Below are 12,168 nucleotides of genomic sequence, written 5' to 3'. Positions count from 1 at the left end.
GGGGCGGGAGCTTCGGGGGCCTGGGCGCTTGAAGGTTTTTATAAGCTTTGTCAAGGGGTCAAAGAGAACAGATAGCAAATAGTTATGATAAAAATTAAAAAAAAAAAAACAAAACCACACCACACACATACCAAAAAAACCCCAAACATGCAGGCCTTTCTTCGTTTACTAACAGGAAATCAGGAAAAAGAAACATGGAAATGTGAGACACTGCGTTCATTTTCCCCCCTTCTCCCCTCCACCATCAGTTTTGGGCAGAAGACTAAAAGTGTAATTCAGACCAGGTTTTAAGATGAACACGGAGCTGATGCTTGCGAGACTCTCCTTTCCCTACCCATGACCCTCCCTGCACAAGTGTCAGTGTACAGAGGCACCTGGTGCTTCCCAGTGGGGTGTCAGTTGCTGTTTGGAGGGGTCACCCCTGGCAGTGCCCTGCAAGGGTTCCGTGCTGGGTCCCCTCAGGTTTCTCCTCCATCACTGGAGCAAATGACTTTGCTGTTTTCTTTTTTTTTTATTAAGTGTGGTGCAGTAACATGAGAACTGTGTCAGAGTAAGGAAATAAATCGACATGTGATTAACTGTCCAGCAACACCTATAGTTTGACACGAGCTGTTCAAAATGTGTTGAAGCTTTTGTGCTCTGGTTTATCATAGAGCATTCAGTATATTAGTAAGTATGATTTTCATTCTAAAACTGACCTTCAGTGCTTTTTTTCTCTTGTAGGAAGGGATAAGCTATAAAAGATAAAGCTGCTAATTGCATGCACCACAGAAAATGACACTATTTTATGGCCGATGCCTTTTCAGACATTTCTGTTGCTACCAGGACATCAATCACAGTTTTCAAAACAGTCACTTCCTGATAGCAGTTAGTTATAAATACTTTAATTTTGTCTTATTTTAAGAAGTAACTTCCCCCCCCCCTGCCCAGCATTGAAGGTAATTTTGCAGTCCAGACAATTGCTGCCCATTTTGGTCATAAACACATTCCATTCCACTGTAAATTATCTGAGTAAATGACCTGACCAAAACAATGCAAGAAATTTGGTGGGCTTGCACATCAAGTACAAGAATACCTTCCAAGGATTTTATTCTGCCATATATGATAAATGATGGGAGAAATTCTCATTTTACTTAGAGCATTTGCTTGTGTAAACTAAAAAAAAAGTTGTTACTGCCTCCATTTACAAAAATATGTAAAAAGCCATTTTGGACAAGATGGGCAAAATTGAAGACCGTGAAAATAGTTGCTCACAGTTACAGCATACCTTCTCAGTTCCTAATTGACAGGAAGGACATGACAAATGCAGATCTGTAGAAACTTTTCCAGATTAATAATGTTTAATTTGTGTAGAGTTTGTAATGAACTTGGCTTTAGTATCAGTAACCCATTGTGAATTCATTCCTGATGCTTCTTACCAAGCTTGGTGCATATGTGTTGAAAGAAGAAGCAGAGGATGTGAGACCAAGAAAGTAGATAGCAGTCATTAAGTAGATTTTATTCTTTATTAAACGAGAACTTTTAATGTTCTCTGAGTATCTCTGAAGATGACTGTGCACCCGTCATGGCACCTCTGTTGCTTGCATCAGTGTGTATATAACCTTCAATGCATGACTTTGCTTATCTGACACTCACAATCTAAATAACATTTGACTGTGATAACCACCCCAAATTCCAGTAGCCAAATCCTATTCTATGAAGAAAAAAAGTGTCATGTACAGTTACAGGTTGACTGGGTCTCTGTTACCCTGCATCCTCTGAAATGGCACAGGGCAAGGCCTGCTAGATCATGGCTCTGTTATGAAAAGTCAACCACGCTGTCTGCCGGTGGAGATTCATTTTACACCATACTTCCTTTTCTGCAAGTGTGTTTGGGCACCTCACAAGTCTCTGTTGATTTGGGCTGAGATGGTAGGTTTTGTCTGGGAATATGAGTAACGTATCACTCATGAATAATGAATTAAAGTACAGAATATGACAATAAAGCCTTTATAGCAATACATACTACAAGGAATTGTTTTTCCTCCACTGTCTTCCATTCCTCAAGCAGATGGAAAAATTGTTCAGACAGTGAAAGCAGCAGGAGAAAAGAGGTGCCCAATCTACCTACTGAATGATAAAGATGAACTAAAAATTACATACTGTTTGACTGGCCTTTTGAAGGGGATCAGAGAAGTGATAAAGCCCTAAAAGAGCACAAAACCTTTTACAGGCTGAGTGACATTAAAGATTCCAAGGAGATTTTTTTGTCAGTTAGTATTTGGTTCACATAAAGGCAGAAAATGTCATATTATCACTGTGGTTAATCTGAATGATTTTTAAAACTATGGACTTGCTTCTCGAAAACCACTTGGAAGTTTTGGCACCAGGAGGTGCTAGTTCATCATGATTCCAGTAAGAAATGCATTCTGACTCTGTAAAGTATCACTTAAAATGAAGTTTATTGGAGCTAACACTATAACAAAAAAGACAATAGTATAGATAATCTCACATCCCTCCAGATGCTGGGAGCCCCAAGTTGTGCATCACTGGGTGGATCTCCAAAGAGGCACACTGTACAGATCTCATTGGTGAAAAAGTGACCCAGCACTGTGGTTTTTTGAGTTCCTACAGGGTTTTCTTACAAGAAAACATGTATATTCATAATTTCTACTGTCAAACAAAAAGGATGTTAATGTGAGAACTCGCGGGCACACTGTTAGATAAAGGCAAGGCCACACAGGTGGTGTAATCAGCAGCACTCAGTGGAAGGTGACAACAGACTCCTCATTACAGTTAGCTGGCTAAGTTCATCCCGTAGCCGAGGGATGTGTGTGGCACAGCACGGCTTGAAGGCCAGGCAGTATGTGCAGCACTGTACAGCACAGCACAGGCTTGGGCCAGCCCAAGTCAGCTGTTTTGTGGATCACTAACTCCTCGATGTACAATGATCTTCCGGTCAGGATGACTAACTTCCACCCCTTGATCCACGCACAGCTGACTTTTTCTACAGATACCATGAGTTGCAGATTATACCGGTAAAATTTTTTGGCTATTAGAAAGATTATTTTACAAAAAACAATTACTAAAATTAGTAACACAAGGGCAATAAAACACATACTGATTGTGAGAATAAGTGTAGGATAGAAATCACCTTGGAGCTAGGAACATAAGAGATGTCCTGCAATCTGGTTCCACCCCTAGTCCAATGTACCCCAAGACACAGACATATTTCACCAAACAGTCCAGTTATTTGATGTAGCAGATGAAGAGAGGCTTTGATGCTGCTGGTGGGTGGAGATGTCTGGCACTTCATGTTCACTGATACACAGCATGCAGAGACCAAAAGCAATACTGTGAAGCTCCAGGTAGCAGTTCTGCATGAGAGAAAACAAAAGACTTTTTTTTACGTACAGCACATACAGCATAATTTCAGTCATGTAATGAGGGATGTCTGCTTCCTCCTTTAGCATTAAGTATGTGACTCCTGGTCCATGTGTCGTGTCTGCAGGGATGAGTTTCCCTTGAAAAGTCTGGTGTTTGCACTTGCTTCTGACTCTGAAGGGGTTATTGGGCTCTGTCAACATCTTGGACTGTACCTTATAGTGCTGATGTCCCAGCAAAAGATGCTAAGATAAGAGGTACAGCCTTGGAAGCATGCTTTACTGTCCAAATTCTTTACAACCTGTAATAGCAGTGTTGGCCAGTTAAGGATGGTGTGAGACGGGGCCCATGCTCTTTTAGTAAAGCATTAGTTCATCCCATTAGATCAACTCCTCTGGGGTGATAGGTCTATGTATACCCTGTGTCCTTCATGCTCAGCCACCCACTATCAGACCATTTGGCCCCTAAAATGAGACCCGCTGTCTAACTGGCTGCAAGCAGGTGGGCCTATGCACTGGCTAAGTAACCACAGGACTTTCAGCATTCCTCTCTGGTTGGCATGTGCAGCTGGCGACACAGCAATATAGCTTGTATATGTATCTACCATCAGCAGCATGTTCTGTAATCCCTGTCCTTTTGGTAAAGGTCCAATATAGTCTGTTTGTCCAATATGACCAACAACAAGTCCTCACTGAATCTGCTTATAAGGCTACTGAGGTAACTTACTGGCTTTCAGTATTGCACAGATTGCATGCAGCCACATTAATATGTGCATCAACATCGAGGTGTCTGAACTTCTCATATGTCTGCTAAGCAAGGGTTCCCTCATCAGAAAATTAGTGTTGGAAGACAGAGCATCAGGAGATAAAATAACACTCCTAATTTGAGTGGACAGATCTGCCATAGCATTGTGCTTCCTCTCTTCCCCAAAACCTTAGGTGATGTGACCATCAGCTTGTCAAACCCACAGGTTTGAATTCCCCTGGTTCTTTTTGCCCTCTCCTTCCGTAAGTCCTGACTTCACAGTGGTTTCCCATGTACTGTCCAGCTGTCCACTTGTCACTTACTAATCCCTGTGGTGCATCCCTTATACACTGCTCATCACCCTGCACTTGAATTGCCTCACCTTCCCTCCTTGCCACAAACTCCAAGGTGGTATGTATATCATCACGTGATACTAGGACTTAGAAAAGTGTGTGGGGTTGGCTGATACCTAATACTACAACATGGGAGACAACATGTTTAGCCTGTTCAAAAGCAGCCTTTTCATCATCTCTCCATGTAAACTGGCTCTTCTGTTTTTTTAAATTATCCGGGTTATTCTGACCCAGAAGAAAACTGACTGTTCTTGGAGCCCAACAAGAAAGACATTAATACTCTCAGGAAGAATTAATAACCCAGAAAAAGTAATAGCAAGTTTTAAAACCTTATGTTCTGTCTGATGCTAGGGACCTTGAGATGATACAGCACCAGATGGACATCTTACCAGGGCACTACATATATATATTTATACATATATGCATATGCAGAGAACAAAATATATATAAAGGAGTGTAAAAACATGCCAGTAGTTTTTATTTATGTCTAGATACACTTGATATATGTATATTCATATAAGTATGTATAGATACATATGTACATCTACACGAGGTGTGTTGACAGGGTCAGAAAGGTGTACCCCCTGTATCACAGCCACCTCCATGAGGAAGAAAAGATGGGTTAGAGTTGTACCTGACTCCTTTCTGAGGGCAACAGAGGGGCCAATATGCCAGACGGGCCCTCCCCTTAGGGAGATCTGCTGCCTCCCTGGGGCCTGGGTTAAAGACATCACCAGGAAAATTCCTAGCCTGGTATGCCACTTGGACTACAAGCCATTACTGGTCTTCCATATGGGTGGTGATGAAGCTGCAATGCATAGTCCAAGGGCAATCAAAAGAGACTTCAGGGCTTTGAGACGGTTGGTGAGGGAATCGGGAGCACGGGTTATTTTTTCTTCTCTCCTTCCAGTTCTGGCAGTGACATTGGAAGAAACAGATGGACAGAGTCTATTAATACATGGCTCAGTGGTGAGTTTCTCTGCCACAGTTTTGGGTTTTTTGATAATAGGATGGGCTATATGGCACCAGGTTTGCTGGCGTCAGATGGGGTTCACCTTTCTCAAAGGGAGAAGAGGGTCTTTGCACATGAGCTAGCAGGACTTATGACAGAGCTTTAAATGACAGTTGGCCTCTGCCCCAGTGATACAGAATTATAGTTACCTCCACCCTATCAACTGTCTCACCAACAGGTTGATAGCTTCTAATCTTGGTGATTCAAATTTCTGGCAACAATCCTTTACTGTTGCCCTAAGCCCATGCCCATGGTTGTTGTTGGGCCAAGTCGGCTGAATTTGAAGGTTGCTCTGGCCGGTTTTGACTAACTCTCACATAATCGGGGCAAAATGGGCCAGTTGTTATGAATAATGTTCATTTCTGCAGCCACACACACAAGTCCTTTGGACTTGTGTGAGACAAAGGTCAAAAATACCATCAGTGACACAAATCAACTGGTGGAGCTGGGGATGGACTTTAAAAGGTTGGAGCTTGTGAATGAGGATGCAGATTGTTTGGATTGGCATGATCTCTCCACTCAGGTTGAATGACTGTCTGTGGTACTGGGGGTATATGAGGTCCCAACGTCCCAAATACTCTCAAGCAATAACATCAGCTCAAGCCTTGTGAGGCCAGAGAGTGATGAGGAGGAAAAAGATCTCTCATCTTTGGGTGCAGCGGTGCCTGTGCAATATCCTATAACACCACCAATGCCTATCCTGGCTACCTGGACTGAGTTACCAGTGGGGGATACACCACTGGTGAAGGTCCAGGACAAAAACCCAACGTGTCCATGCTGTGGGAACCAGATAGGAAAAATGACGGGACTGAGTGAACACCTAAAGAGGACTCATGGAAGGAAAAAGATCTTGTACCAGTGTGCGCATTGTGGACGAATGAATGTTAACCACCATAGTATTGCCTGCCATTTTCCCAGGTGTAAAGGGGTTGTGGGACCCACCCCAATACAGGGATGGGCCTACAAGGAATGCAAAAGAGTCTTCGACTCTAAGATTGGATGGGAACAACACAAACGGCTCGCTCATCCAGTTGTATGGAATACTGAGCAGACTGAAACCTCCTGCCCTAAGGCAAATAATGCAAGGGGGTATATCCTCAGTGCTGGACAGAGGAAGAGATAGCGATGTTGAAAAAGTTGGGTAGACAGCTGGAGTGGAGTAAGAACATCAATAAGCTGATCGCAGAATACATTCTGACAAAAACAGTGAAACAGATAAGTGATAAGAGAAGAGGACTTTTCAAAAGTTCAATATAAAGAAGGGAACAAGATCATGAATGGAGGAAATATCTTGAGAAGGAAGGTGACCATCTGGGGAGAACAGGGCCATGAGTGGATGGGGGTCTGAGATCCCACTATCAAAAGATTGTTTCGGACTGGATAACATATAAGAAACTGTCCACTCTTCAGAGAAGCTTTGAAAAAGTGGTCGAAGATGGGAAAGATCAATCAATCACTGTTGATGATGCAACCGTGGACTGATATTCCAACTTGTGTATGAGGCCCAATGCATACCAAGGAAGAAGGCTCCAAGAGGCCCATGGTGCCCATCCTCCTGGACCACAAAAGGAGTGGATGAGGAAGAGGGCAATAAAGAAGGGGCAGTTTCTACAATTCCAGCAGTTGTTTCACCTTGATAGAGAAAAACTAGCCAGTATCGTCCTGGATGACGTAGGGTCCCTGAAGCGTAATATCCCATCTGACGAGGTGCACAACATGTTCAAGTCAAGATGGGAATAACCTGGAACACTCAAGGGCCTGGGTGCCTTCAAAACCTTGGGTGCACTGAGAATTCTGCATTTGAAGCCATGATTACTGCGAAAGAAATCTCGAAAAACATTTTGGAGATGAATAAGAACTCGGCACCAGAAACAGATGGGCTGATCTTGAGAGATCTCATGAAAATAGATCCCAATTATTCTCAACTCATGACACTTTCCAGACTGTGGCTGGTCTCTGGATCGGTACCCGACATGGTGAAAGAATGTTGGACAGTATTAATATCAAAGTCGGCAAAATCAGAACACCAGAGGGACATCAATAACTGGCGTCCAATAACCATCGGATCAATCGTCTTGAGATTATTCTCAAGGATTATAACAAGTAGATTGACTAAGGTCTGTCCAATAAGTCCATGGCAGCAAGGCTTTATAAAGCCAGCTGGGTGTGCAGAGAATCTGAAATTTTTACAACTACTGATCTGAAGCGCAAAAAGAGATCATTGCCCTTTGGGGGTGGTATTTATTGACCTCGCCAAGGCCTTTGACACTGTGAGTCATGAACACATCATAATGTCTCTCAGACAAAAGGGCATGGGTGAACATATTATTGCACTGATAAAGAACATGTATTTTGATATTAACACCTACATTTTCCTGAAGAATGAACAGTCGGATCCTATTAGGATCTTGATTGGTGTAAAGCAAGGTCACCCCATATTTCCACTGTTATTTAACTTAACTGTGGACCCTCTGCTGTGTAAGTTAGAGGAAGAAGGGTCCAGCTTCCAGCACTGTTTGAAAAATATAACATCTATGGCCTTTGCAGATGATCTGGTATTGCTGAGTGGATCATGGGAGGGAATATAAAGGAACATTGAAATCCTGGAGGTCTTTTGTGAATTAATGGGCCTCAGGATGCAGTGAGAGAAGTGCCATGACTTTTACATTCAGCCAACGAAGGACACATACATGATCAATGACTGTCCTTCATGGACCATCAATGGCACCCCCCTGAATATGATAGATCCTGGTAATTCTGAGAGGTACTTGAGTTTACACGTTAACCCTTAGACTGGAATAACGAGACCAGAATTACTGGAGAAGGTCAAAGATTGGTTACATTGCATTGAAAAGGCACCTTTAAAACCTGTACAAAGGGTCGACATCTTGAATGGATATGCAATCCTGAGATTGATCTGCTTGGCTGACCAGGCAGATGTTAAAGTGACATACCTGGAAAACCTTGACTTGGTGATCAGAAAATCTGTCGAGGGGTGGCTACATCTACCACCCAGTACTTGTGATGCCATCATATGCTCCAGTACTTGGGATGGAAGCTGAGGTATCACTAAGACTAATGGGGCTGATCCCCAGCATGCAGGCCCAAAGACTACACAGAATTGCACAGTCTTTGGATGAGACAATGAGGGAAATTGCCTGAGAGGAAGAGAGAGAATTAGAGAAATTATGGATTACAGCTGGAGGGGACAAAGATAAAATACCATCTGTCTGGGATCCCAGACTACCTATTATGATGCCTAGAGAGTTGGGTGGGGAGGAACCACTCTCAGAATGGGAAATATCTGCTCCCAAAAAGATCTTTCCAAGACCCTGCAACTAGAGAAAGTGAGAATTTATAAATTGGATCAAGCTCTTTCCTCAGGGACTGGGTATTGCCAACTTTTAGAGGGATAAGATCAGTAATGATTGGATTATACACTATAGGGGTATTCCCCACAGGAAACTCAGCACGGCACTGCAATTAAGAGCTAACATCTACCCTACAAGAGAGTTTCTGGCCAGGGGTAGGCCAAACAAACAAAATTTAAAAAGATGTAGACACTGCCAAGCAGATAATGAGACATGTTCCCATGTAATTGTATATTGCCCTGCAGTTCAAGAGACCAGAATTAAAAGACATAACCAACTATATGAACTGTTGGCTGCAGAGGCTAAGAAAAAGGACTGGCTTGTATTTGAAGAACCTCTAATAAAAGGCAAAAGAAACAACTGGTATAAGCCAGATTTAATATTTGTGAAAGGGAAAGTAGCCCTTGTAATGGATGTGACCATTAGATTTGAAAGTAAAATAATACCCTTGGCAGACACCGCACTAGAAGAAGCCAGAAAATATGAATAGGAATTGATGAATGCCAACACTGTCAAATTTATGGGCTTTCCGTTGGGGTCCCGTGGGAAATGGTTTTCTGGAAATTACGAGATATTGTTGGCATTAGGCCTCTCCATGTCCTGAAAAGAAAAAATTGCCTGTATAATGTCAAATCGAGCGCTTTTCTCTTTGGTTGATATTGTGTGTTTGTTTGTAAGCCAGGCACGGGCTGCTTTACAATGGACAATGAAGTAGATTCTCTTCTTGATCTAATTAGCATACTATCTTCTGACTAACAAAGCATTATTTCCTTCTTATAGACCAGCCTAAACTTCGATGATTATAACAGCTCTTCATTGAACAGTGCCTACTTGGTCGACTGAAACCACTGGTTCCAGCCCGAGGTAGAAATAGTGGGAATAAATCATGACACCTCTGTAATACATCAAACTGGTCAATTTATCATCAAATTTTTCAACTATCAGCCAGATTTTACATGGGTGGACAGGCCAACTTTACTTAACCCAGAAAAGGAATACATGTTTAATGTATATGTTTGAAATTTAGACATGGTGGGGGAGGGGGACAATATCAGGCTTGCCCGTGACAAGCTGTGGGATAAGATAATAACACAACAAGGACAGATGGGCAGGGTGCTAGTGAGGACCATCAGCCAGTGGAACTAAGACGTACTGGCCACACTGGAGCACACTTCAAGTCTTATGGAGATGAGCCAGGGGCTCCTGAGGTATCCTGTTTCCCTGAAATAAGACAGGGTTTTATACAGTTTTTGGTCCAAAGTATACTTACTTTTTTACATGTATAGTTGTCTGGACACCATTTAAATTTACTTTTTTAATGAACTGTAACTAGGGATTATTTTTAGAGTAGGGCTTATGTTTCAAGCATCCTCAAAAATCCTGAAAAATCATGCAAGGACTTATTTTTGGGATAGGTCTTATTTTCAGGGAAACAAGTAATAGAGGCCAAAAGGAAAACACCAGAGGAATACTTCAAAAGACTTCAGGAGTGTTCCTCTAATAGGGTGACATGGCCAACAGCCCAGCTGAAGTGCCTCTACACCAGTGCATGCAGCATGGGCAACAAACAAGAGGACGTGGAAGCCACCGTGCTGCTAGAAGGCTATGATCTAGAGGACATTACTGAAAATTGGTAGGACAGGTTTTGTTACTGGAGTGCAACTATCAATGGCTACAGGCTGTTCAGAAGCAACAGGCAAGGAAGGGTGTGCCAGAGCCTACTGCTGCCGGGGAAGGACGGCCAGCATTCCACCTGCGTGAGGTGTGAGCAGGTGCAAGATGCAGGTGCTCAGCATGGTCACGAAACTTAAGGAGGAGGTCGAGACACTGAGGTCCATCAGGGAGTGTGAAAAGGAGATCCACTGGTGGAGTAACTCCCGGGCGTGCCAGTCAGAAAGGCCCCAGGGAGATACCCCCAACCCTCTGTTGGGCAGAGGGTTAAGACCCGAGACAGCCATTGCCCTGTCACTGTTGGGCAGAGGTAGAGGACCAAAAAGATGACGAGGGTTGGAAGTGAGTTCCAGTTCAACGCCACAGGCAAGCCCCCTCCCTACTTGCTTTGCTCCGCCAGGTGCCCCTCTGTAATAAGTTTGAGGCCCTGGATCTTGAAGAAGAGGTAGGTGAGGATGTGGTCCAACACCCGCCTACAAGGTCACATAGAAAGAGGCAGTTGACTCCACACCTCAAGACCGCCTCCGATAAGAAAGAAAGAAGGGTAATTGTAGTAGGCAATTCCCTTCTGAGAGGGACAGAGGGCCCAATCTGCAGAGTTGACCCTCATCATAGGGAGGTTTGTAGTGTACCCAGAGCCCGGATCAGGGACATCACCAGGGGATTCCCCAACCTCATGCATCCAACAGACTACTACCTACTGCTGATCTTCCCGACAGGTGGGCAGGAAGCTGCATCCCACAGTCTGAGGGAAACGAAGAAAGATTTCAAGGCCTTGGGACGGATGGTGAAAGAGTCTGGGGCTCAAGTGATTTTCTCTTCCCTCCTTCCACTTTTGGGTGATGATATGGGATGGAATAGAAAAATTCAGTCTGTAAACAATTGGCGAGAAGACTGGTGCTACAGACAGGGCTTTGGATTCTTTGATAACAGCTGGTTTTATAAGACTCCAGTCTGGACAGTGATATGTTGGAAAGGTTTATCTCGCTGGGGCAAAATGATGCTGGGACAGGAATTAGCAGGGCTCATGTGGAGAGCTTTAAACTAGGTTCGAAGGGGGATGGGGCTGAACCTGGGCTTGTCCCAGTGGGGCAGCATTCTAGAACTGATGAAGACTGGGAGGCCTCCCATCCCCCTAGGGTACAATCAGTGTGCTCGGCTCACTCTCTGAAATGCCTGTACACCAATGCACACAGCATGGGGAATAAGCAGAAGGAGTTTGAAACCTGTGTTCGGGCAGGAGATTATGATCTGGTGGCAGTTACAGACACATGGTAGGACAGCTCACATGACTGGAATGTGGTCATGGATGGCTGTGTCCTTCTCAGGAAAGACAGGCAAGCCAGGCGAGGTGGTGGAGTTGCTCTTTATGTGAGAGAACAACTACAATGTGTTGAGTATTGTCCAGGCACAGATGAGGAGCGAGTTGAGAGTCTGTGGGTGAAAGTTAAGGGGCAGGCTGGCAGGGTTGATACTGTTGTGGGTGTCTATTATAGGCCACCAGATCAGGGAGAGGAAGGTGGTGAGGCCTTCTATAGGCAGCTTAGAGGAGCCTCACAGTCACAGGCCCTGGTTGTCATGGGGGATTTTAACTTCCCTGATATTTGCTCAGCCAGCCAGCCACAGTCCAGGAGGTTCCTCCAGTGCATTGATG

The 12,168-nt window shown here is 43.9% G+C and overlaps 1 long non-coding RNA gene across 1 annotated transcript in view; it reads right to left on the bottom strand.

Moving 5' to 3' along the window:
* Positions 1 to 2,422: 2,422 nt before the first annotated feature.
* LOC135575501 (uncharacterized) overlaps positions 2,423 to 12,168 on the bottom strand; it is a 61,805-nt gene continuing 52,059 nt past the window's right edge. The window contains exon 2 of the long non-coding RNA XR_010466340.1: positions 2,423 to 3,356. This is a non-coding gene — a long non-coding RNA (uncharacterized LOC135575501). The remainder of the gene's footprint in view (positions 3,357 to 12,168) is intronic.

The sequence above is a fragment of the Columba livia genome, chromosome 1 (genome assembly GCF_036013475.1).
Source record: "Columba livia isolate bColLiv1 breed racing homer chromosome 1, bColLiv1.pat.W.v2, whole genome shotgun sequence".
Taxonomy (NCBI): Eukaryota; Metazoa; Chordata; class Aves; order Columbiformes; family Columbidae; genus Columba; species Columba livia.
Note: the sequence above shows the minus strand (reverse complement) of the source record. Positions and strands in the feature narration are given on the sequence as shown.